Below are 23,021 nucleotides of genomic sequence, written 5' to 3' on the forward strand. Positions count from 1 at the left end.
CTATGTCATTTATATACTGTATGAAAACTACCGAAACGTAATTTTGGTAGAGCGGAACTGCAGTAGCTAAAAGAAGGCTTCTTAGATTGCGTCATTGGTAGCCGCCTGTCCTGAGACGCGTCCACCCACGCAGTGAAGCAATGGTCCACAACCGGGATGGCTACCAGTGTCGCCAACCGTCCGCGAATTTCGCCGTTTCGCTACGCGTCGCTACGATTAGCGCGTCTGAGGTGGGGGTCCTCACACAGGGCTGCCAACCTGTGTTACGTAATATTGTCGAAAGGCGGCGGCCCGGAGGGGCAGCGCGCGCGGCAGGAGTGAGTGTGCGTCGGTGCCGTGCGGGTCTGCAGACGTGGAGGAAGACGAGCGCAGAGGGACAGCACTGGAGTGGCTGCCGCGGCCGGCGAGTGGAGACCTCCTGCGGCGGCAAAAGGCGGCGATGCGTGCGGCGGGCCGCGCTAGGCCGGCGCAGTATTTGGCACTCCGGGCAGCAGGTAGGCGATGCGACGGACCACTGCCTCTCTGCCAACGCTCCTTACCATCTACTCAACGTTACAACTGCTATAACACCAGGGCTGCCAACAACGTTTACATGAAACTTCCTGGCAGATTAAAACTGTGTGCCAAACCGAGACTCGAATTCGGGACCTTTGCCTTTCGCGGGCAAGTGCTCTAACCAACTGAGCTACCCAAGCACGACTCACGCCCCGTCCTCACAGCCTTACTTCTGCCAGTACCTCGTCTCCTACCTTCCAAACTTTACAGAAGCTCTGCTGCGAGCACTTGCCCGCGAAAGGCGAAGGTCCTGATTTCGAGTCTCGGTCCGACACACAGTTTTTATCTGCCAGGAAGTTTCATATCAGCGCACACTCCGCTGCAGAGTGAAAATCTCATTCTGGGAACGTTTACATGAACTGTCATTAACATTCGGTCAGACACTGTCCTTAACCATTTTCGACGTCTGTTAAGTCATTACACCGGCGGAATCGCGCTGTGGTTCGCACACTCGACTCGCGTGAGGAAGGACGAAGGTTCAAACCCACGTCCGACCATCCTGATTTACGTTTGCCGTGATTTCCGTAAATAGCCTCAGACAAATGCCAGGCCGGATCCATTGGAAGGGCACGGCCGATTTCCTTCCCTGTCCCTCCCTAATCCGAGCTTGTTCTTCGTCTCTAATGACCTCGTTATCAACGGGATGTTAGATCTAATCTCCTCCCTGCTGAGAGATTATGGATGAAATGTACACGTAAATATTCCGGATCAGTAGCGAGAGAGCAGCAGGCACGCTTTTCCGGTCGGGACAGTAAATCCACAACGAGCTTATCGTAGTCTCAGCCCTAGGGTCTAGCCTACTGTAGTCGTGAGATACACGGCTCGGCTTCTCCGGTGTGGTCCTGGATGTGTGTTTGATCTAATACAACATCAGAGGGCGCTGCCTACCGATGAAGTAGCGCCATGGCCGTCGTTCCTCCTTCCTAGTTAGCGAACTTGGTGTAGAGCATTCTCGCCACAAGTTCGCATCGTTCAAGGATATAGTACTCGGTAGTCACGGCATAGAGATAATGTGGCGGGAAGTCGTAGGGGACATAAAACACTCAGCGCAGGATTTTGTTCTGGAAGGCCTGTAGGCGCTTGATGTGGCTAGGAGCTGGAATTTCCAATACATTACTGGAGTAGTTCATCACGGGTCAAATACTCAACTTGTAGATATAGAGGCCACAAGTGACTGACAGGTAAGACCTCTGATTGAGAAGTGAATACAGCGCACCAAGATGCTGCGTTGTTCGCTGATGCACACGAAACATGTAGGGCTTCCATGTTAGAAGACTTCGAGGATTTGGTCCTCTCATTGGGATGCCCAGTGAGCACAGCATTGGCGACAGCTGGTGGACGACGCTTGGACAGTACCATGCCTTGACTTTTGGCAGCATTGAAAACGGCCCTCCAGAGTAGTGAGGGAGATAGCTATTTAAAAAAAAAAGCATAACTGAATCACTGTAAAATGTTAATAAAGATAGTTTTGAAAATAGCTTGGAAGCGTCGTAAAAGAACAAATCTTTCACATTCGGTCACGTAACAGTTCCGTAGTATAAATGCACGTTGCGCAGCCGGCCATGGTGGCCGAGCGGTTCTAGGCGCTTCATTCTGGAACCGCGCGACCACTACGGTCGCAGGTTCGAATCTTGCCTCGGGCATGGATGTGTGTGATGTCCTTAGGTTAGTTAGGTTTAAGTAGTTCTAAGTTCTAGGGGACTGATGGCCTCAGCTGTTAAGTCCCATAGTGCTCAGAGCCATTTGGACCACGTTGCGCAAAATATGATGCGGGTTGTATCTCCCTATCCGCGGACTTGTTATTGTTCCGTCCTGTCGCAGTGTTTACAATGTCATAATGGTCAGATGGCCATGAAGGGAACTAACACAGCGTTCTGGATAACGGCGTGGTTTGTTGTTCCGACAGCGTACGCTCCTAGAAAAGTCAACGTGTAACTAGCGGAATGATCGTAAAGATAAAATGAGAGAGATTCGAGCCCACGCAGAGGTTTTCCCTCGAACTATTCAGGACTGGAAGAGGAGAAGTGACAGTGGTTCACAAAGTAACCTCTTCCACACAACGCAAGGTGGCTTGCATAGTATAGATGTAATATCTTTCACTGTGCAGAGGTTCGCGGTCAGAGATATTTCTAAGTTGGAGAACAGACCCAGAAGTTGGGGATATAATAACACTACTTGTGAAGGAAAGTCGCATAGAATCTGTCGCTGAAAAAAAGCAGCCATGCGAGCAACATGAAAGAGAAAGGCGAGTAAGCGTGATAAATATAGAGCGAAATCCTCAACTAGGTGCACTAAAACTGCAGCCCAGATACAGCTAGAATGTAGTAAGCAACTATTTTAATTAACCGTTCGGAATGTTATCGTGAAAGAAGAACATGACGGGAAAATGACAAAAAATGACACGTAACCTAAGTGAAACGACGTAACTAGCTCTATTTACAAAGGGCCAGCTTAACGAAGGGTCACAGTGGCGGAATGATGTTATGCTTGCTGAAACACATTGAGTAAACAGTGACGAATTCAACAGAAGGATCAGGAGAACTGCAATTAATTCGAAAGAATGCTTGAAAATGAAGCTAAAGAAAGAACGGCAACTAATTCGGCGTAGGTACAGCACAAAAAACGTTAATACACTCCTGGAAATTGAAATAAGAACACCGTGAATTCATTGTCCCAGGAAGGGGAAACTTTATTGACACATTCCTGGGGTCAGATACATCACATGATCACACTGACAGAACCACAGGCACATAGACACAGGCAACAGAGCATGCACAATGTCGGCACTAGTACAGTGTATATCCACCTTTCGCAGCAATGCAGGCTGCTATTCTCCCATGGAGACGATCGTAGAGATGCTGGATGTAGTCCTGTGGAACGGCTTGCCATGCCATTTCCACCTGGCGCCTCAGTTGGACCAGCGTTCGTGCTGGACGTGCAGACCGCGTGAGACGACGCTTCATCCAGTCCCAAACATGCTCAATAGGGGACAGATCCGGAGATCTTGCTGGCCAGGGTAGTTGACTTACACCTTCTAGAGCACGTTGGGTGGCATGGGATACATGCGGACGTGCATTGTCCTGTTGGAACAGCAAGTTCCCTTGCCGGTCTAGGAATGGTAGAACGATGGGTTCGATGACGGTTTGGATGTACCGTGCACTATTCAGTGTCCCCTCGACGATCACCAGTGGTGTACGGCCAGTGTAGGAGATCGCTCCCCACACCATGATGCCGGGTGTTGGCCCTGTGTGCCTCGGTCGTATTCAGCCCTGATTGTGGCGCTCACCTGCACGGCGCCAAACACGCATACGACCATCATTGGCATCAAGGCAGAAGCGACTCTCATCGCTGAAGACGACACGTCTCCATTCGTCCCTCCACTCACGCCTGTCGCGACACCACTGGAGGCGGGCTGCACGATGTTGGGGCGTGAGCGGAAGACGGCCTAACGGTGTGCGGGACCGTAGCCCAGCTTCATGGAGACGGTTGCGAATGGTCCTCGCCGATACCCCAGGAGCAACAGTGTCGCTAATTTGCTGGGAAGTGGCGGTGCAGTCCCCTACGGCACTGCGTAGGATCCTACGGTCTTGGCGTGCATCCGTGCGTCGCTGCGGTCCGGTCCCAGGTCGACGGGCACGTGCACCTTCCGCCGACCACTGGCGACAACATCGATGTACTGTGGAGACCTCACGCCCCACGTGTTGAGCAATTCGGCGGTACGTCCACCCGGCCTCCCGCATGCCCACTATACGCCCTCGCTCAAAGTCCGTCAACTGCACATACGGTTCACGTCCACGCTGTCGCGGCATGCTACCAGTGTTAAAGACTGCGATGGAGCTCCGTATGCCACGGCAAACTGGCTGACACTGACGGCGGCGGTGCACAAATTCTGCGCAGCTAGCGCCATTCGACGGCCAACACCGCGGTTCCTTGTGTGTCCGCTGTGCCGTGCGTGTGATCATTGCTTGTACAGCCCTCTCGCAGTGTCCGCAGCAAGTATGGTGGGTCTGACACACCGGTGTCAATGTGTTCTTTTTTCCATTTCCAGGAGTGTAGCTTACAGGTGCCTGTAGAAGCAATTATACATCAGAAGTGGCATCCCACAAACAACTGAGTTCCAATACCTATTTTTTTTCTAAAACAGTTACTGATTCTACAATATTAAGCTGTCAAATATTATTTAAGAAATTATTGTGTTACTTAAGAAATTATATGCCATGTCTTCATTTAATATGGCGATGTTTTCAAATTTGCTGAGTTTCAATTTGTTGTTAAATCTGTAGGTGGAGATGAAACACAAGCTGCTAGGAATGGTGTAGTGACCGAATGTTACTGACAGTCCCTGTAGTTGCGGCCGCCTCCTGATAATCGTTTAAAAGCCGAAATAGGCTTATAGTGACTGTCAAAAATCACCCACTATAATGTGCATATTAACACATTTTGACCAGTGTTCTACCGGTAAGTAGAATCTGCACCTGAAACGTAATTCTGTAAGAAAGAAAACATATCCAGCTGCGGCTACGATTCTCTCTTCATTGAACCCGAAACTCTCTCCACTGAGAATGATTAGATTTGGGAAAAGAGAGGCGGACACACCTACTGAACACAGAGGAAGTTCCTACTATCCGCACTTCAGATCCCTCACTTTTCCCATTATCCAACGCTTCTCATTGCCCTAAACAAAAGTAATTCATTTCCTTCAAGATTCATGCTATCTCTCACTCACTTCAGAATACAGGTTGATGCAGAATACCTCTAAACTACTATATTGGCTTTCTCGCTGCTGTAACACTCTGGAAAATCTAAATAAACTACGTTCGTAGCTCCGTAAAAGGAATAACTATTGTTAAGTTTAATATTCCTTCCACTTACTTTTCTGTAAGTTACAGAAAAGGACATCTTGCCCGAAACTCCATGTACGTAATTCAGCGACGTAATGTTTTCTTAGACGTGGGAAAGAGTCACGTAGAAGAAATGTATTACAGATTTTCCTGATATTCTTATGGTGTGTTAATATGCACCTACCAACATTTTACGCTTCTTTATTTTACTGAAGATTCAAATACGTATTATGACAGATTACGATGGGTGGAAGCACAGAACGAGTATTGACATACATAGACACACATAAAAAAGTGGCTTTTGCTGTATCTCTTAAAAGAAAATAATGTTATGCTTCTGTTAACAAGGTAATGTTTCGTCGACGTAGGAGAGTCCATTAAATACGTATTGCCCTTCTAAAGACTTGAATGAAGTATAGTGGGATCAATGTCTACGTAAATCAGCTGTTTAAAAATATATGCAGGGTAATTCACAAAAAGTTTACAAACTAACATGGCTCATCGGTTATACAACAAGGATCAGTAATCACATTCGAACCTGGGCTCACAACGCCCCGAGAGGACGCTACGGCCACCTGTGGGCTGGCAACTTTGGTGACCTTTTAATTGGGCCGTACGTTCTCCTGGACCATCTTGATGGTCGCAGGTATCTCGTTTTCCTGCGAAACGTCCTGCTGGACATGTTGATTGATATTAAGATGCCTATTTGCCGTCGCTTTCGATTTCAGCACGACGGAGTACCTGCGCTTTTCAGCAGACAAAAAGAGGGCACATTTGTAGGCAACCTTTCCCGTCCGCTGGATTGGTAACGGTGGGTCCGTCGCATGGCCACTACTATCACCCGCTCTGTCCCCAATCGATTTTTTCCTGTGAGGTATCTAAAGGGCCTTGTGTATGGAACACCTGACGTAGAGGGCAGGAATGTTGCGGCAGGCAGGACATCTTCGAGGTGCACCAGTTATCTGTGAGAGGGTGCGCCGTTCAACGCAGCGCCGATGTTAGGTGTGTCTCAACGCGTGTGGACAAAAATTTAAGCAACTTCTGTAGTGGCCGTCCATTTGTAGCATGTGACTAAATAACTGCAACGTCATTTAGTAACCCCAGACGGCCTTTGCGACCCCCGGTTCCTACGTGGTAACTGATCCTTGTATGCCCGATGTGCCATGTCAATTAGTAAACTTTTTTCGCATCACCCTGTATAATGAGAAAGGGTATATGAGGAAGAAACAATTTTTCTAATGGTTTAAATGCCCTACACTGATTTCGAGAAAGAAAACAAACCCGTACACATTCATAGCAAAGCACAAAGGTTGTTTAAAAAAATATATGGCTTATGTCCATATGAATATTTATTAGAGTATCGCGTAAAAATTTTAAGTAAATTATTCAAAATGTTTTCGAGATTTTTGCTATATAACCTATGTCCATCCAAATGTTCGTTAGAGTATCATGCACAAATACGAGGTAAATCGGTCAGGAAAGTTTCGAGATTTTTGGTATCAGAGTGCCGCCATCATGTATTATAAGATGGCTCTCCAGTAGGTATAAAATGTCGCGTCAAATTTTCAAAATAAAAAGCAAACGGCGAAGAACTTTCGGAGACTTAACGTTTTGCACAAACGAATATTTACGTTTTTATTTAAATAGATCACCCAAATTTTTGCAGATGGGTTGAACTTTTTGTGTTCTCTGCTTATCTCTTCTACAATTAAATTGAAAGTTATAGGAGATAATGCGTCCCCTTATCTAAGGCGAGTTGTTGCTTCAAAATGATCCGAGACTGCGGCACTGATCTTTCCTATACAACAGGTTCCCTTTAAACACATCTGCACTATGCATGTTATCTTTTGTGTAAACTGAAACTCTTTCAAGACATTGACGACTGTGCCCTTACATATGCTGTCACTAGATTTTGTGAAGTCATATGAATGTCAACGTTGTATTCCCAACCTTTCTCAGTTACACGCCTGAGAGTAAAAGGCTGATCTATAGTTGAACTGTTCCTTCTAAAAGCACACCGACAGCTGCCTCTACTTCTTTTTGCGGTTGGGGATATTCTCTACAGTAGACATTGGGACAGAATTTTGTATTTTACTTTTAATTTATACTGTTCGAAAAATATTTAGCACCGTAGCGCGATTAATTTGTAAATTTTTAGGTCAACATCGACTTTTACTGATGGAGAATTATGTGGCAGAGGATACTTCCAACATCATAATTCCCTTCCCCCTCTGTTTCTCAGTTCTATTCATAAATGGCGTGAGTTTGCTGAGTAGCACTGTAATACTCTCTCGCGTACCAAACGATCCTGTAACGAAACAAACCACTCTTCGTTGGAGCTTTGTCTTTTCTGTTAATCCAACAGCATGAGGTCCCCAGACTAATGAGGAATACTTAGGAATAGCTCTGGTTCAAATGGCTCTGAGCGCTATGGGTCTTAAAATCTGAGGTCATCAGTCCCCTATAACTTAGAACTACTTAAACCTAACTAACCTAAGGACATCACACACATCCATGCCCGAGTCAGGATTCTAAGCTGCGACCGTAGCGGTCGCGCGGTTCCAGACTGAAGCGCCTAGAACCGCCCGGCCACACCGGACGGCAGGAAAAGCTCTAATAGGTGATTTGTGAACGACTTAATCCGTGGCTGAGTTGCATTTCTTTAAGATTCTTCCAGTGAATCTAAGCTAGTCACCTGCTTCTACTAAAATTACTTTTACGTAATCATTCTAGTTCAGTTTGCTCCAAATGGTAACTTTGGTGCATGTAGTGTCCTGTTAGGTCACTGAAGGTTGATCGATGTTTTCCCAGGGAGCACCTAGTTTACTACTGTTGAAGCTCGTATCTTAACGACTTGTAAATTACTCGTTGTAGTATTTATGCTCTGCGAGCCATACGGTGGGCTCCGCGTTTGTAGTGATCCTCCTGTCATCATAAGTGCTTTTCTAACGATTTCTGGGGGCCAGAAGGTAATGCAAGATCGATCAGAGCAATGGAATTGGGAGCGGATTATTTGGAGAAATTGTGGCTAATGCAGAAACACTTACATTAAGAAAAATATCTTTTTAATTTGTATCTTCAATAGAACAAGGAAATTAAATAAAATTGACGGCAACATCTCAGAGCGCTTGGCTTGGCTGCAATAATTTCCCCTGGGCCTCTGAACGTAGTTGCTTGCGCTGATACATCACCAGTTCAGAGGCCTCTGGCAGGCAGCCTTCTAAATTTCGCCGAGGTCAAGGCAGTAGGCGTCTTGATGCCGGTGAATGACCATCAGTGGGCTAAGATGCGTGCTGATGTCTCGCAGGATAGCGCGAGTCTTGGTAGATCACCCAGATAATACTCATTTCTTTTGTATGCAGCCTTTTCTCATCCTTAAGTCTCGCCGCTGCGGTGCCTTCTGGGAGTCCAGCCTTAACCAGTATTGTGCCATTGATCAGAACTAGTAAGTTCTCCGTCACTGGTAGAGGCTGTTACTTGTCTTTCATACTTGTTGCCTTCTCCCAGTTTATGGGAGATTCTCTTCTACACCAACAGTTTAATGATGTCATCTGTGTGTCTAAATAAGTCACCCCTGGCAGTTTCCGTAGCTTCACAGCCATCATGCCCTTGTACAGGAAATACGGGCTGCTTCCACTGTCGTTTCAGCCATACAACTCTCGGTCAGTATACAGCAGAGAGAATAGTGGATGTGCTTTATTGCCCCTCATAATGTTTGGTTACTTGTTCACACTACAAGCACAAATAAGGAACGAGGAATGCAGAAGTTGTACGATTATTCGCGGCACCGCAATGTCGTGTGAGTTGGTGGCTATCGAGGATTGAATGTTGGCAGACAACGAATTTATGGTTGCCTTGTGATAGGATCTGTAAGAAATCTGTAGGCATTATGCAGGCCTACCAAGGATTTATGGCTACTTGATAGAAGGACACATTACACCAACTGCGGCTGCCGTTGCTTGTTCATTGCATTCCAGATATCTTCCAGAAAAAAATTCCTTTTACATTTGGCAATAAATGGAATCAGTTGGTGACAAATTTGCTGAATATCGTGGATGTTCCGAAAACTCGAACTTCAAATCCTTCATTTCTTATATTGGCAAAGTAATTTTGTGTGAGGTTGCATTGACTTGAATTACTTCTTTCTTAATTCAGTACGTTTCTCATGTATTTTCCTATCCATTTAGTTACAAGTCGTGGGAATTATCAGTGAGCTATTCTTTTTCGCTTTGCAAGGTAATAATAGGAATAACCTTGCATCGCAGAAAACACTGGCCATAATATTTCCACCAGACGAAATCGACTTCGTTAGTTTTAGTACAATGACACCAGCTCCCATGCACCGCTATTTATTGTTGTTTTGTTTCAGACTTAAAGTGATTGATCGGTGTCTCAGCTAGAGTGGCAAATCCGCCTGCAAAGTCAGTCCGATTCTTTCCAAGACTTTCAAAATATTGTCGAATATCGCTTTCGTAATCGCACTGGCCAACATTCAACAAATGCAGCACACCTTTGCATAAAGATTTCTCACAATTAATTTCTTGGGTAAAATGTACGACACTCATCCTTGCGGTATGCAAGTGGTAGATTGCCTCTTGCCTTACAACGCAACCACCTATGTTCAAGCAGACCTGACAGCTTTAGTTGTGTGATCCTAATCTTATGCAGATGGCGTACTATGCACTGACATGAGCAAGCCTGGTGCATAACGTCTGTTCTGTGTCAGATTCCAGCCTGCGCTTACGTCGATCAGCCCTAACCAAATAGAGTTTTACTCGGTATTGGAACTTGCAGACATGATTCACGTGTATGGAGGAGCAAATGTAAGCAGCAGAGAAGCGGGAAGGTTGAACAGAACCAACTGTCTGCGTAGCAGACACCCGGCACACATTTCCAAAACAGTTCCAACGATTAAATGTAACAGGGCAATTGCTACCGCAGTACAGCGACCGAGGACGAACTACATGGAGTGTCGACTTAGAACATGCAGTGCTTGCTTGAGTGGATGAGGGGCCTGCAATCAGTACTCGATAAGCTGCACGTGGAATTAATGTTTCGCAGAGTACTGTGTGGCAGGTATTGCGGGAAATGCAGCTACACGCCTGCTATCCACAGAAAATGCAACCTTTCATTCCTGTTGGCCTCGGACCTCACGCTGTGTGAAGCCAATGGATCTTGCAGCGCCTTACAGTTGAGTCTCCCTTTCCCGTGTTTGTACTTTTCACAGATGAAGCCTGTTTCACCAGACACGGAATGCTAAACTGTCGCAATAGTCATGTCTGGGCCGATGAGAATCCTCTCACTACAATTGAGAAAAACATCAACGCACAATACCAGTAACATATGGACAGACCGTTTCTTCTCCCTCTCTGCTTAAATGTACCGGTGTATACAGTGTTTATCGTTCTACTCAGGTTCTTCGAATTTATAACACCTCGGATGTGGGTCCAAAATGATTGAGCCTCTCCTCACATTTGACTGAAGATTCGTACAGCTGGAAAAAGATTCTAAAAGTTGTTCGATCAACTGTCTGTCAAAATATATTGTGCGAACTGCAGAGTAGTCACGTACATTTATTAAGACTATTTGATAATTCTGGGAAATAATATTACATTGATGAATAACGCCTGTTAATGATTCTAGTAAAATACTTGACAGTAATAGCTCTGAAATACAAATATTTATATGAAAGTCTGACATAAAAATGTACTTTCAGCGCCTTTATGTGTTTATACCGTAACTGCCTTTTTCCAGCATCACTGATTTTAACTCTCATCAAATCTCAGTGCTCCTCGTTTCAAGAGCCATCTTATTACGTTCAAATAAGCTCCAGATGTGGCAGACATTCCCTGAAAAGTGGTTAGGCATTCATCTGATTCACGCCACTTCATTCCTCCTTGTGGGTCCATGTGAAAAGTCTTGTGTACGAGACGCCTGACGAGACTATAGAGCACCTCCAGGCAAGAATTCTCGCTGCTTGCGACATTACTCGTAAGACTTAAAATCTTGGTTATATTTAACTGAAAAATTTAAAACATTTATGGATTCTGGCAGATAAAATATAAATTAACCGACCAGATCTCAATATTTTCGAAAGGTGAGCATTAAGTACCACCCTGCCCATTGGTATTGTGAGGGATAGTTGTATTCTGTACATCATGATCAGGGTTCGGAAGCTGGTGCCCTTAGTTTGACCCCTGAGCGAGGCTAAGGCGGAACTTGATTAAATTTTCGCTTATACCTTTCGACTCGGTCGTTTCCGGAAGCGAGTTCTTAAACTGCAGCTGAAGCATTTACCCTTCATCATCCCTGAAAGTTTTAACATAATGACGGTATCAGTCTGTGTAACTATACTTTCCTTCCCTATCTTTCAAATTGTAGCATTCTATATTCACATGACGTCACTGGATTACGTTCGATGATCCCAGGAAAATGGCGATTTCGTCAAGCAAATGATAGAGATTCATCTACACGTTTTTCTACAACAATAAAATATGAACGATTTTATTAATACAAGTAAAAAATTCGGAAGGCGATGCTTATATTAAGAACTCGCTCGTTTATCCTCAGAAAAAGTTGCAATTCGGAATACGGCGTATTAACGCCTCGGAATATACCGGCTGACGTTACTGAACGGCGACAAACTTCAGGCGAAGAAAAAGGCATGTGGACCGGAAATGCGTTCCAAGAGGGTGAGGGGCGGGGAGATGGTGATAATAGATCTTTGACACTATAGGTTTCAATGACTGAAACCATACACAAGAGCACACCCGGTGAATGGAAATGCTCCGACGGCACTAGGAACCGGTACTGATAGATCACTCCCACCATGCCATGGGGATTCTCCAAAGCGCACAGGTGGTGTTGTGAAAGTTGAAGATACCTCCCATCGTAGACGTTGCCTCATCTGTGAATAGAAAGGGTGACAACAATCCTAGCACGATGGTGGCCTCTGTTACGAACCAGCAACACAACCGTCGCTGCGGAGGCAAGTCCGTGAGCAATAAGGCCCGCACGGGTTGTACGTCATACGGACAGTGGCAGTTGTGGAGAATGTTGCACAGGATCGCCTGGCTTATCCATGCTGGCGGGCAACCTACCTCGTGCTGATGCCGGGCTAACTGTCAAAGATCTTTTATCTCCAAACTCAAATGGAAGTACCCTCATTGAAAAGCATTTCCGGACAAACAACCATATTACCTTCTTTAATCCTTATTTTCTCTTGGATCGTTTCCTGCATTTTGCAATCATCTAGAAAAATCACCCTGTGTGGAGTATAACATGTCCTTGCATGACGTCCAGAAAAGAAAGATGATTAGCTCGGACAAAAGGAGCGGCAGTCGCGATACAGCTGCTCGAAGATATCACATTAGACGAAGGATATATATCACAATGTGAGTCAAATAAACTATCAGTTGCGGTTATTATGCTAAATGATCAATGGCAGGACTGGTTATTAAGGTCAGATCACTAATGGAAAAAAAAATGGCTCTGAGCACTATGGGACTTAACTGCTAAGGTCATCAGTCCCCTTTACTAATGGATTCGAAATTACACTCACCTTAATCGTGTAAGACAAAGCATCGAAAAGAGAAACTAGTGAAAAGGCTAATGTCTGTTAATAACAGAATTATCGTATATAAGATTCAAGTGCATTAACAAGCTTCTTTAAGAACGGGTACCTATCAATTGCAGTTATGACTACATGGAGAACAAGTAATGTATTGGCAACTGCAACTAACTTGTTTCACTCCACAAATTAGTTACATTATTATAAGATAAAATTGTCGAAGATAAAGCAACATAGCATAAATAACGAAAATAAATAAAAACATGAGAGTATAGGGGAAAACTGAGGTTCGTTGGTGGAATTACATACTTACGCTTGCCCTTTATTGTAGATAGGAAACTTGCCTCTCAGCTGTTCCTTTTTTCTACAAACGGGTCTAGTATAAGAGTGCTGAGTTTATTACACCTTCTACAACGAAAATAAACAAAAAATGAAATATTTGCGACTCTGTTGTCATGTTTGTTGATCAACAAAGCCGTCAACGATGTCACCTTTACTCACGGTATTATGAGAAGTGTAAGGAAGAAAGTAGCAGCTATTAAAATACTTTAAGCTAACACGTCGCCATTTGGGAGACAAACATGTGTCGCGTGAAGTGTCGTTGACCCCAGGAGGACGGCCTTCTTATCGGCCAGCTTATCGTTGTGGTATTACGCGGGAGTGGTGAGCACGGCAATGAAATCGATAGTTCCCGCTCACGCCTGTCAAATATGGATTCGGTCCTCCCGATAAGCGCTCGTTAGTATCAGAAGGATGTGAATGCGTGCGTAGTTGCAGCAACATTCTTTATCGTGTGCTCCTTACAGTGCCAGAAGTGGAGAATGACAACCGGGAATTGTAAAACATTCATTGGTGCTTAATTTCATATTTTCTGTCGGGTAATACGTTGTCAAGAATAGTGGTTCCATGTCTCTTTACGTTCTGGAGTATTTCTTGTCTTCTCCATTTGATCATGTCGCAGCAGGTAAGTGTGCTCGCGACCAGTAAGTCATTAGACACTTCATGGATAACAGCGAAGTAAATTAATTAATAATAACTACTTTCCAAATTGTTATCGAAGTATTATTTAATACTCATCTGCCCTGCTTTCTGTAATTTGTTTTTAATGAAAAAAAGCAATTTCCCTACATTTTTAGTGAGCCACGTTAAATTCCGCAGAGACGAGAATATTTTTTTCCTTTTTTTCTCTTTCTGTCAAATACAGTGGCGAACTACAGTTCGATTAAAATTCTGTTATAAAGCTTAATCCACATAATGTGGACGTAACTGATAATTTACAAATTTCTGAAGCAAGATGATGTAAAAACCCGTAACTTTCATATAAACCATGATATTTGAGCATACATGTTTCTTTCTCATTATAAGATTTACTTAAACGTAACAAGATGGCTCTTGAAACGAGAAGCACTATGATGCAAGGTTTGTCAGCTGTCGAATAAAAACCTCAGAAAAACTGCCCTAAGATTTGATGAGAGTTAAAACCAGTGATGCTGGCAAAACGCAGTTTACATTTTTACGATATAAACAGATAAACGAGGTGAAAAAACATCTTGCTGTCAGACTTCGAGATAAATATTTGTATTTCAGAGCTGTTACTGTCAAGTATTTCAGTAGAATCATTAACAGACATTATTCACCAATGTAATATCATTCCCCAGAATTATCTAATGGTCTTAATAAATGTACATGACTACCCTGCAGTTCGCACATAATATTTTGACAGAATCCTTTTCTACCGTTCCACTCTCCAGTGCCACGTGGATAAACGAACGTTTAAGTCTTTTCATGAAAGCTCTGATTTCCGTTATTTCATTGCGATGATCATTCTTCTCTCTATAAGTGGGAGTCAACGATTCGTAGCAGATAGTTGGTGATTTAAAATTCGTGAAAGATTTCGGCCCAACGAAAAACGCCTTTCAAAAATGACTGCCACACTTACCCGTGTATCATATACGTGACACTTCATCCGCTTTTTCGCGGATAGAACAAAACAAGCTGTCCTTCTTTGAATTTTTTCAATGTCCTCTGTCAGTCCTAACTGGATAGGAACCCATACAGCATAGCTATGTTCCAGAAGAGGACACAGAATCTTAATGTAAGCAATCTCTTTAGTAGACATTTTTACATCTTGCACGTGTTCTGCCTTCGGTTCGCCTTCCTCACAACATTCTCTGTGTCCTCATTCCAGTTTAACTTTTCGTAACTGCAATCCGTAGGTATTTAGTTTGATTGACAGACTTTAAATTTCAGTAATTTATAGCGTAACTGAAATTTAACAGATTCTTTTTATGAAGGTTTGCTAGCGATTAAACTACAGAATCATCTGCAAATAGTTCAAGGGGATTGCTCGGATTGTCTCCTAAATCATTTATATGAATAAGGACCAGCAGAGGGCCTATAACACTTCGCTGGGGAATACCAGAGATTACTTTCGTTTTACACGATTCCATACAATTGCGACGATACCCCGTAGGCATGCAACTTGTATAAAAGCCGCTTCCAAGGAATTGTGTTAAAAGCCTTCTGTAGATCCAGAATGCAATAAATTTGAGATCCCTTGTTGATATAACTAAATATTTCGTGTGAATAAAGAGGCAGTGGTCTTTCACAAAACCCATATTTTCGATTTGTGTACTTAGATATATTAAAAATTAGTTATCTCGGTATCACTTGACGAAAAAATTATTTCAGTATCTTAAACAATGCGTGAATTATTACGGAATTTGGTCTATATACACTCATCGGACATCCTCCAAACAAGGGATTTTTGACAAGATGGTACAAGTTTTCAGGAATGATGGAGAGATGTACACTACGTGATCAAAAGTATCCAGACACCCGGCTGAAATGAGTTAAAAGTTCGTGGCACCCTCTCTCGGTAATGCTGAAATTCAATATGGTGTTGGCCCACCCTTAGCATTTCCGACAGCTTCCACTTCTTCACAGAGTGCTGTACTGAGGAGAAGTATCGATATCGGTCGGTGAGGCCTGGCACGAAGTCGGCGTTCCAAAGCATCCAAAATGTGTTCTGTAGGGTTCAGGTCAGGACTCTGTGCAGGCCAGATGTTATTGTCGTGTTACCACTCGGACACAGGCCGTGCATTGTGAACAGGTGCTCAATCTTGTAGAAAGATGCTATCGCCATCCCTGAATTGCTCTTCAACAGTGGGAAGCAAGAAGGTGCTTGAAATATCAGTGTAGACCTGTGCTGTGATAGTGTTCCGTAAAACAACAAGGGGTGTAAGCCCCGTCCACGAAAAACACCACCACACTGTAACACCAGCGCCACCGAATTTTTCTGTTGGCACTACACACGCTGACAGACGACCTTCACCGGGCATTCTCCATCCCCTCACCCTGACATCGGATTGCCACATTGCGTACCGTGATTTGTCACTCCACACAACGTTTTTCGACAGTTAAATAGTCCAATGTTTATGCTGCTTACACCAAGCAAAGCGTCGTCTGGCATTTACCGGCGTGATGTGTGGCTTATCAGCAGCCGCTCGACCATGAAATCCTAGTTTTACCACCTCCCGCGTAACTGTCATAGTACTAGCAGTGGATCCTGATCCTGGAAAGTGTGATGTGGGCTGATGGATCACGCTGTACTCTGTGGCAAGACGCTGGAAGGGTTTGGGTTTGGTGAATGCCCGGATAACGTTGCCTGTCACCATCTGTAATGCTAACAGCGAGGGACGAAGGAGGCAGTGTTACGGTACGAGGGAATTTTTCATGATTACCTGGAAGAATCCTGGAGATACTAAAAGGTATCAGATAGATTACATAATGGTAAGACAGAGATTTAGGAACCAGGTTTTAAATTGTAAGACATTTCCTGGGGCAGGTGTGGATTCTGACCACAATCTATTGGTTATGAACTGCAGATTGAAACTGAAGAAACTGCAAAAAGGCGGGAATTTAAGGAGATGGGACCTGGATAAACTGAAAGAACCAGAGGTTGTACAGAGTTAAAGGGAGAGCATAAGGGAACAATTGACAGGAATGGGGGAAAGAAATACAGTAGAAGAACAATAGGTAGCTCTGAGGGATGAAGTAGTGAAGGCAGCAGAGGATCAAGTAGGTAAAAAGACGAGGGCTAATAGAAATCCTTGGGTAACAGAAGAAATATTGAATTTAATTGATGGAAGGAGAAAATATAAAAATGCAGTAAATGAAGCAGGCAAAAAGGAATACAAACGTCTCAAAAATGAGATCGACAGGAAGTGCAAAATGGCTAAGCAGGGATGGCTAGAGGACAAATGTAAGGATGTAGAGGCTTGTCTCACTAGGGGTAAGATAGATACTGCCTACAGGAAAATTAAAGAGACCTTTGGAGAGAAGAGAACCACTTGTATGAATATCAAGAGCTGAGATGGCAACCCAGTTCTAAGCAAAGAAGGGAAGGCAGAAAGGTGGAAGGAGTATATAGAGGGTTTATACAAGGGCGATGTACTTGAGGACAATATTATGGAAATGGAGGAGGATGTAGATGAAGATGAAATGGGAGATAAGATACTGCGTGAAGAGTTTGACAGAGCACTGAAAGACCTAAGTCGAAACAAGGCCCCGGGAGTAGACAACATTCCATTAGAACTACTGATGGCCTTGGGAGAGCCAGTCATGACAAAACTCTACCATCTGACGAGCAAGATGTAAGAGACAGGCGAAATACCCACAGACTTCAAGAAGAATATAATAATTCCAATCCCAAAGAAAGCAGGTGTTTAAAGATGTGAAAATTACCAAACTATCAGTTTAATAAGTCACAGCTGCAAAATACTAACGCGAATTCTTTACAGAGGAATGGAAAAAGTGGTAGAAGCGGACCTCGGGGAAGATCAGTTTGGATCCCGTAGAAATGTTGGAACACGTGAGGCAATACTAACCTTAAGAAAAGGCAAACCTACGTTTCTAGCATTTGTAGACTTAGAGAAAGCTTTTGACAACGATAACTGGAACACTCTCTTTCAGATTCTGAAGGTGGAAGGGGTAAAATACAGGGAGCGAAAGGCTATTTACAATTTGTACAGAAACCAGATGGCAGTTATAAGAGTCGAGGGGCATGAAAGGGAAGCAGTGGTTGGGAAAGGAGTGAGACAGGGTTGTAGCCTCTCCCCGATGTTATTCAATCTGTATATTGAGCAAGCAGTAAAGGAAACAAAAGAAAAATTCGGAGTGGGTATTAAAATTCATGGAGAAGAAGTAAAAACTTTGAGGTTCGCCGATGACATTGTAATTCTGTCAGAGACAGCAAAGGACTTGGAAGAGCAGTTGAACGGAATGGACAGTGTCTTGAAAGGAGGATATAAGATGAACATCAACAAAAGCAAAACGAGAAAAAATGTAGTCAAATTAAATCGGGTGATGCTGAGGGGATTAGATTAGGAAATGAGACACTTAAAGTAGTAAAGGAGTTTTGCTATTTAGGGAGTAAAATAACTGATGATGGTCGAAGTAGAGAGGATATAAAATGTAGACTGGCAATGGCAAGGAAATCGTTTCTGAAGAAGAGTAATTTGTTAACATCGAGTATAGATTTAAGTGTCAGGAAGTAGTTTCTGAAAGTATTTGTATGGAGTGTTGCCATGTACGGAAGTGAAACATGGACGATAACCAGTTTGGACAAGAAGAGAATAGAAGCTTTCGAAATGTGGTGCTACAGAAGAATGCTGAAGACAAGGTGGGTAGATCACATAACTAATGACGAGGTATTGAATAGGATTGGGGAGAAGAGAAGTTTGTGACACAACTTGACTAGAAGAAGGGATCGGTTGGTAGGACATGTTTTGAGGCATCAAGGGATCACCAATTTAGCATTGGAGGGCAGCGTGGAGGGTAAAAATCGTAGAGGGAGACCAAGAGATGAATACACTAAGCAGATTCAGAAGGATGTAAGTTGCAGTAGGTACTGGGAGATGAAGAAGCTTGCACAGGATAGAGTAGCATGGAGAGCTGCATCAAACCAGTCTCAGGACTGAAGACCACAACAACAACAACAGGTTGTGGTCTATTTATTGCACTAAAGAAAACCCTATATGCGGAAGAAAATTAACACATTTTACAGCGTTGTGTCCTGTAGAAGAACAGTTCGGAGACGATGATTGTATGAGCATGACAATGCGCCCTGTCATAAAGCAGTAGCTGTGAGTCAATGGTTTATTGTTAATAACATTCCTGAAATGGATTGGACTACCCAGAGTCCTCACCTGAACCCTGTAGAACGTCGACTTCGCTCTACATCTCAGCGTCCAACACCACTACCTCATCTTGTTTCGGCTCATGAGGAAGAATGGGCTGCCGGTACTCCACAGTCATTTATACACCTCACTGACAGCGTCTCCAGCAGACTTCAAGCCGATATAAAGGCGAAGAATGTACGTACACCATATTAATGTCGATTAATACCTGTCATAATGCTTTTCGTCCGCAGCTCGTGGTCGTGCGGTAGCGTTCTCGCTTCCCATGCCCGGGTTCCCGGGTTCGATTCCCGGCGGGGTCAGGGATTTTCTCTGCCTCGTGATGACTGGGTGTTGTGTGCTGTCCTTAGGTGAGTTAGGTTTAAGTAGTTCTAAGTTCCAGGGGACTGATGACCTAAGGTGTTAAGTCCCATAGTGCTCAGAGCCATTTGAACCATAATTCTTTTCATCAGATAGTGCACGTGACTCAAACCAGAGATGTAATCGACTTTCGACAAAGATAAATCATAGGAGGCCGTGCAATTACAGAATGAATAATTAACACTGTCAGTGTGTTAGCCGTACTAAGATCACAAGTGATCCAGAAGAGACAGTAGATGTCAATTGTAAAACTGCTCACCGTTCATATGAAAGTTCGTCAGCCACTTTTCAGTAGGCTTAACGGTGTGAATCGTGATAGCGTTATCTTGAAACCTGATGTTATTTCCATTGATTAACTCGTGTTCCATACGGTGGACTTGTCGACTTAAGTGCATTGATCCATGAACGTAATTCGTCTTTGAAAACATTCTGCAAATTAGCTAAACGTTGATCTTCTGACAATATTTACCTTTTAAAATTATCGTTTGTGTTAATACATATTACTGGCACCATTTTTATCCCCATTGGTCTGGGATATGGATAAAGCATATCCATCGCGAAATTTACTGTGCTCAGAACCATGTATGCCATGATAACCCAGAAGCTTCTTGTTCTACATGCGCCTCCTCTAACAGCACTCCAGCAATTTCCACTTATTCAGAGTTAGAAAATGCCTTACCAACGGCTGGGCAGTTGCGGGGAAGAATAAATAACAAACATTATGAATGCTCCAGGCTTCATTCACCGTAACACCAAACTACAGGAGCACTGCAACAATGTTCTGTTTCTACCAGTCACAGCCATGCTACTTTCCAAAACAGAGGCATCTCCCCTTTTTTGGGTTGCATACCTTGCAACCAAGAAATATTTCTTGTTTTGCATCATATTCACAAACACCTTAAATCTTCCCCAATATTTTATTAACCGACACCTGGTGTTGTTTCGGGAATGTGCGTCGAATTCGTAGTGTTTTACATACAAACTCCCTCATAAAAGTACCGAAAAGCATATAATTCCCCATGTGTTTAACATTGTGTGTCAGACAACTAGCCAGTCCTAAAATAGTTTTGGAGTTCCACATCGCAGTCCTTTTATTCTGAACAGGCTGCTTGGAACGTTGTCGTGAGTACCGTAAGACTTCGTTTGATTTTAGTTTACTTCTTCTACAATTCTATTTGTTGAATTTCCCACACTTTTAAACAAAGGGTGGATTGTATGGTTTTCCAGTGTGCGATAGTTAAGCAGTAGTTCGTACCATAACATTTCTGTATAAAACACAGTTACTCATGAAACTTCTTGAGAAATTCAGACTGCTCGGCGGACCGGAACTCGAATTTGGGAACAGTTCATTTCGCGTAAGAATACTGATGTTTCTAAGCTAATTTCAATTAAGAAAAAAAGGTTTCCATTATTCAGATGACCATTAAATATTACAACAATTATGTTGCGGAAACTGAGAGATTTGCAAGTGGATTTGAAAGCGAGATTCGAACTCCCACTCCTACCTTTCGCAAGCGATGCTCTCGCGTAACAAGTTGACAGACAGTAACTCACGGCTCATTCTACCAGCTCCTCTTCCTTTACCACTTCGACATCATGCTCTGTTCCACAGCTTGCAAACCTGGGAACCAGTGAATAAGCAGAGAAAGGCTTGCCCACGACTTAGAGATTGTTTCCAGAATGACTGCAAAGAGATCGTTGTAAATCGGCTTCCTCAGACTGCATTAAGCAAGCAGTGCTCATACCAGTTGACCTGTCCGAGCGATAATCCAACATAATGAAGCTCTGAGTCAAGTCGCGGTGTAAGGCCTTAGATTGGAAGATTCTTGCCGGTGTTTTCCTCTTAGTGACATTCATATTTAGATGACTGCCTACACGAGTTAGGCTAGCGAGGACGAGTACGTCTGCTGACAATGAACGCGCCACGCCTCTTTCTCGTCCTTATCTCCGTACAGGCGGGCGATATTTGCTCGCCAAGGTCCCACACTACAATGCAAACATTTTTACAACGGGCCGTTTCTTTTGCTGTATCACGCCAACGAGAGTCTGAAGCAGGCTCGACCACGTAATTTCTCCAACGGCAGAGATATGATTAAACAGATTCACCGTTCAAGTTTTCAGTTAGAACGTCCGTGTGCAACCATTACTGAAAATGAAATCTCTTGTCTACAGGGAAGAGGCCACTGAATAGAACCTTCATTGAAGGTTAAAAGTAGTCCCTGTAGGATCGAACCAGGTACTCCACAGTTGGAGCCCTCTCATGTAAGGAGAACTTTTCTAGAACAATGATTTACTTAGTCATTTCTCCTGGGAAGGAAATTAGTTCTGTGACACCCCCTCCTACGTGTCAGCAGAATTGTTCCTCTTTTACGTTATATGGACGTAATGCGCCCTCCTTGTGACTTAGGTATACGCGTTACTGTCCTGTACGATAAGAAACCATGCTGCTCCGCATGTCTTCTGAAGCCTTGTTGGCTATTACGTTGAGCCATGTTCCGTCTTTTGTAGTTCCCAGAGGATCATCATAAATGCGGTGACTTCATTGTAATTACTGTATTTGAATAAAGGTCTCATTCCTGTTCGCGTACACTAAAGCAGTTCATTCCATGTATGTGAAACGTCCCCTTTGAACAATTAGACATGACTGTGTTTAAACTGACACACAATATTTTTAGCGCAACGCAATCTGACTTTCAATAATCCCTACAAAAGAATGGCCCTGACTAAAATTAACCTATACCTTTCACAAACCACTTACCTCACCAAAAATCTTCGTTACTCGCACTACTGCAATACAGCTAGCGCCACTACTGCCAGCTAAATAAAAGATTCAAACTACTGAAGGCACTAACTACTGATAGGCATAGTTAGCAAACGAAAGATTTTGATAGAGAATAAATGATGTATTTACCTTAATAGTCATAATATATATAGCAGTTCATGATATCCAGTCTTACAAATTTCAAAACTCCGCCATCTCTCTCCCCACATCCACCACTGCTGGCGGCTCACCTCCAACTGCGCAACGCTACGCGCTGTTCACATCCAGCTGCCCAACACTACAATGGCAGACAACAATGCAAACTAGCCACAGACTGCACACAGCACAGCCAGTGATTTTCATACAGAGCGCTACGTAACGTTGCCAATAAGAAAACATAAACAGCCTACTTACATACGGTCTAAGTTTCATCGAGTTACATTACTTAGCAGTGACACATCATGCGAAAGTTACTTTCGCTCTTAACTTTTGCACAGCGGTATATTTAGGAGTAGCCAGTTGGAGAGACGTTAAATGGAATGACCACATAAATCAAACAGAAGGAAAAATAGATGTTAGACGAAGGTTCACAGGAAGAATCTTAGGGAAATGCACAAAAAAAGTAGCATTCAAAACTTTTGTTCGACTGGTTCTTGATCTTTATCTTTATCTTTACAAGGTAGGATTAAAGGAAGAGAGAGAGAGAGAGAGAGAGAGAGAGGATCCAACAAATA

General features: G+C 43.6%; 1 protein-coding gene across 1 annotated transcript in view; it reads left to right on the forward strand.

The window, feature by feature from the left end:
- Positions 1–327: 327 nt before the first annotated feature.
- The window catches only part of LOC126475429 (uncharacterized), a 314,386-nt gene continuing 291,692 nt past the window's right edge, over positions 328–23,021 (forward strand). The window contains exon 1 of the mRNA XM_050103279.1: positions 328–494. The gene's annotated coding sequence lies outside the window, so the exon portion shown is untranslated. The remainder of the gene's footprint in view (positions 495–23,021) is intronic.

Source organism: Schistocerca serialis, chromosome 4 (assembly GCF_023864345.2).
Source record: "Schistocerca serialis cubense isolate TAMUIC-IGC-003099 chromosome 4, iqSchSeri2.2, whole genome shotgun sequence".
NCBI lineage: Eukaryota > Metazoa > Arthropoda > Insecta > Orthoptera > Acrididae > Schistocerca > Schistocerca serialis.